General features: G+C 40.5%; 1 pseudogene; it reads left to right on the forward strand.

Moving 5' to 3' along the window:
• The first annotated feature begins 366 nt into the window (after positions 1-366).
• On the forward strand, positions 367-3271 carry LOC149990627 (large ribosomal subunit protein uL10 pseudogene; annotated as a pseudogene).
• The last annotated feature ends 1463 nt before the right edge of the window (positions 3272-4734 follow it).

The raw sequence follows: 4734 nt of genomic DNA on the forward strand, positions 1-4734 counted from the left end.
AGAAATGTCTATGGAAATCCTTAGCTCATCAAATTTTTTTTTCTTTTGTCATTGAGTTGTAGGAAATATTTGTATGTTCTGAAAGGTAAGTCCTTATCAGATATATAATTTTCAAATATTTCTCACGTTTTAGATTATCTTTTTACTTTCTTGATAATATCTTTTGATGCACAAAGTTTTTAATTTTGATAAAGCACAATATATTCATTTATTCTCTTGTTTTTGTGCCTTTGGTGTCACGTATAACAATTCATTGCCAAGTATAAGATAATCAAGAATTACCCCTGCTTTTGTTCTCGCCTGGTGCCCTAACGAGAGTGACATCATCTTTAAACCTTGTGTGTCAATCCCTGATGCACCACCATGATGCTGAGGAAAGAGTGGGTGACCTGGAACTCCAACTACTTCCTTAAGATCATCCAACTTCTGGATAGCAATCCAAAATACTTCATTGTGGGAGCAGACAATGTGGGCTCTAAGCAGATGCAGGAGATCACATGTTCCTCCATGGGAAGGCTGTGGTGCTGATGCACGACAGCACCATGATGCACAAGGCCATTAAGGGTATCTGGAAAACACCTAGCTCTGAAGAAACTATTACTTCATATCCAGGGGAATGTGGGCTTTGTATTCACCAAGGAGAACCTCACGGAGATCAGGGGCATGATACTGGCCAATAAGGTGCCAGTTGCCAACCGTACTGTTGCCATTACCCTGTGTAAAGTCACTGTGCCAGCCCAGATCACTTGTTTGGGACCCAAGAAGACCTCCTTCCAGGCTTTAGCCATTACCACTAAAATCTCCAGGGGCTCTCTATTCTGTTCCATTGATCTATGTGCCTGTTCTTACACCAGTACCAGACTGTGTTGGTTATAGTGGCCTTGTAGTATAGTTTGGTATCAGGTATTGTGATCCCTCCTACTTTGTTCTTCTTTCTCAAGATTGCTGAGTCTATTCAGTGTCATTTTTGGTTTCATATAAATTTTTGAAATATTTGTTCTAAATCTGTGAAATATGTCATTGGTATTTTAATAGGGATTGCATTGAATCTATAGATTGCTTTGGGTGGCATGGACATTTTAATGATGTTAATTTTTACATTTACTTGTATCTTCCTTAATTTCTTTCTTCAGTGTTCTGTAGTTTTCTGAATACTGGTCTTTTACCTACTTGGTTACATTTATATATAGATACTTTATTATTTTTGTTGCTATAGTAAATGGGATTTTTCTCCTAGTTTATTTTTCTAATATTTTATTGTTGGTGTATAAAAATGCCTCACACCAGTCAGAATGGCCATCATTAACAAATCAACAAACAACAAATGCTGGTGAGGATGTGCAGAAAAGGGAACTGTTGGTGGGAATGCAGACTGGTGAAGCTACTGTGGAAAACAATATGGAATTTCCTCAAAAAACTAAAATGGAACTGCCTTTTCAACCAGTGATTCCACTGCTGAGATAATACCTGAAGAATCCTGGAACATCAATTCAAAAGAAGTTATGCATCCCTATGTTGATAGCAGCATTACTTACAACAGCCAAGTGCTAGAAACAGCCTAAGTGGTACATTTACACAGTGGAATACTATACAGCAGAAAGAAAGAAGGAACTCCTACCCTTCGCAACAGCATGGATGAAACTAAAGAGTATTAGGCTAAGTGAAATAAGCCAGGCGGTGAAAGACAAATACCATATAATCTCATCTATAAGAGGAACCTAATGAACTAAACAAATAAAGGAGCAAAATAGAATAAGAGGCATGGAAAGAAGGAGCAAACTGACAGTGACCAGAGGGGAGGGGAAGAGGGATAAAGGGGGAAAGAAAAGGAAGGGTCTAGACAAGGAAGAGGTATAAAGGACCCATGGACATGGACAGCAGGGTGGGAATTGATTGTGGGGATAGGGAGTGGGTGGGGCAAGGGAGAGCAATGGAGGAAAATTGGGGCAACTGTAATAGAATAATATAAAAAAAATCTCCAGCGGCAGCCAGGTCCAACTGCCACCTTCTGGCTTTCTATGTCACCTCTCCCTGCGAGGCTTGCCGCAGCACAGCCACCCCCAAGCGGTTTCCGACGCTGGTGCAGCTGGAACAGCGGTAAGGGATGCTATTCCAGGTGCTAAGTAACATCACCAAACAGCCCTGCAGGTTCCACTCCGAGTACCTTAAGAGTCCGAAGGCAGTTCATCTCGAGGCGTGGCTGGTGGAAGCGATCTTTGGCCTGGGCGGAGAGCACATTCCGCACGTCGAGTGTGTGTCTCAGACTCTGCTTCGCATTAATCAATGGGACCCTGAAGGCGAGGCTGAGATCTTGATATTTGGTCGGCCTTCTTACCAAAAGGACGTGTCCAAGATGATCATGAATTTGGCTTGCTAACACTGCCCACTTCGGGCTCAAAGCTCATGGAGGAACGCTGCCCAGGAGGCAATGACCCAGCAGTCCCTGGACGCTGCCCGGGAGGCGGGGACCCAGTAGTCCCCCGACACTTCCCAAGACCTGGTTCCCAAGATATGAAGTCATTTCGGGGCCTGTAGCGAGAGCCAGACAAGGTTCAAATGGAAACCCCCATCTGGAGGATGGTGTGAGTTGCTCTTGGTTTCCCCTTCTCACTTCCTCACTCCCCAATGTTAAATGTTTGCAAACATGAATTCGAAAAGTCCTAACAAATTGAAATTCCCTAATAAAGTAAAAAAGAAAAAAAATCTCCAGGGGCACCACTGAAATCCTGAGTGATATGAAGCTGATAAAGACTGGAGGCAAAGTGAGGGACAGTGAAGCCACAGTGCTGAACATCCTGAACATCTTCCTTTGGGATGAGATCATCCAGCAGGTGTTTGACAATGGCGGCATCTGCAACACCGAAGTGCTTCACATCCCAAAGGAAACTGCATTTCCACTTCCAAAAGGGTGTATGCAATGTTGCCAGTGTACGTTTGCAGATTGGTAACCCCAGCTGTTTCATCAGTACCTCATTCTATCATTAGTGGGTACAAGAGGATTCTGGCTTTGTCTCTGGAGACTGGTTACATGTTCCCACTTGCTGAAAAGGTCAAGGCCTTATTGGCTGATCCATCTGTCACTATGGTCATTGCCACCACTGCTGCTCTTGCTGCTGCTACAGCCTCAGCCAAGACTGAAGCCAAAAAAGAGTCAAAGTAGTCGGATGAGGATATGGGATTTTGTGTCTTTACTAATCACCAAAAAGCAACCAGCTCAACCAGCTTTCTTTGTGAAACAAGGAAATTAAAGCTTACTCCTGCTTTTGTGTAAGAATTTTATAGTTTTAGCTCATACATTTAGTTTTTGCCCCATTTTGAGTCATTTTTTGTATATGGCATGAGGAAATGATCCAACTTCATGTTTTTTGCATGTGGATTTACCTACATATTTAACTTTATTATTTTAACTTTTTTCTCTGTATGATTCAAGTTACTGTCTAGTGTCCTTTCATTTCAACCTGGAAGACTTCCTTTGGTATTTCTTGTAGGATAAGTCTGCTAGTGATAAACTCTCTGTTTTTCTGTCTTAATTTTTTCTTAATTTTTTGAAAGGTGGTTTTGACAGGTATAGATTTAGTCATGGACAGTATATTTTTCTTTCATCATTTTAAATATATCAGCTCACTGCTTCTGACCTGTCTATGATCTGATGAGAAATTAGATGTTAATCATATTTAGTATCCTTTATATATGATCATTCACTTATTCCTTGTTGCTTTAAAATTTTTTTGTCTTTTGACAGTTTGATTATAATTGTGTCTTGGAATGCATATATTTTAGTTTATTTTGTTTAGAGTTTGTTGAGCTTCTTAGACATGTAGATTTTTATCATCAAATTTGGCACATCTGACCATATTTCTTCAGATATTCTTTCTGCATGTCCTTTGAGACTCCTATAATGCACATGTTGGTATGCCTGATAGTGTTCCACGTTTTTGGGGGGTTTTGCTCATTTTTCTTCATTCTGTTCTCTTCCTGTTCCTCATACTTGAAGATTAATCTTTTTATAGGTCCACAGACTTTTTTCTCTACCAGCTCAACTCTGCTGTTGGAACTCTCCAATGATTTTTTTTCTGTCCAATGTTTTTCTTTTTTTAAAGTATATTTTATTATGTTATTACATTAGTTCCATTTTTTCCCCTTTGCTCCCCTCGGCCTAGTAACCCCCTTCCCTCCAGCAACCCCACCCCACTTAGTGCATGTCCATGGATTGTGCATATAAGTTCTTTGGCTTCATCCTTTCCTATATTATTCTTAACTTACCCCTGTCTATTTTGTACCAACTGATTATGCTTCTTAACCACTGCACCATTTCCCCACTTCTCCCACTCCCCCGTCCCATCTGATAATCCTCCAAATGATCCCCATATCTATGACACTGTTTCTATTCTGGTTTGCTTAGTTGGATTTTGTTTTTATCTTTTAGATTCAGTTTTTGATAGTTGTGAGTTTGTTGGAATTTTAGTATTCATAGTTTTGATCTTTTTTTATGTAAGTCCCTTTGACATTTCATATAATAACAGCTTGGTGATGATGAACTCGTTAAGCTTTTTCTTGTCTGGGAAGCACATCATTTGCCCTTCCAATTCCAAATGATAGCTTTGCTTTGCTAGATAGAGAAATTTGGGTTGTAGGTTGCCTTTCATCACATTTAATACTGCTTGTGAGTCCCTTCCTGCCTGAAAAGTGTCCTCTGAGAAATCAGCTGATAGTCCTATAGGCACCCCCTGTAGG

The sequence above is a fragment of the Furipterus horrens genome, unplaced genomic scaffold (assembly GCF_987537825.1).
Source record: "Furipterus horrens unplaced genomic scaffold, mFurHor1.1.pri manual_scaffold_17, whole genome shotgun sequence".
Lineage (NCBI taxonomy): Eukaryota > Metazoa > Chordata > Mammalia > Chiroptera > Furipteridae > Furipterus > Furipterus horrens.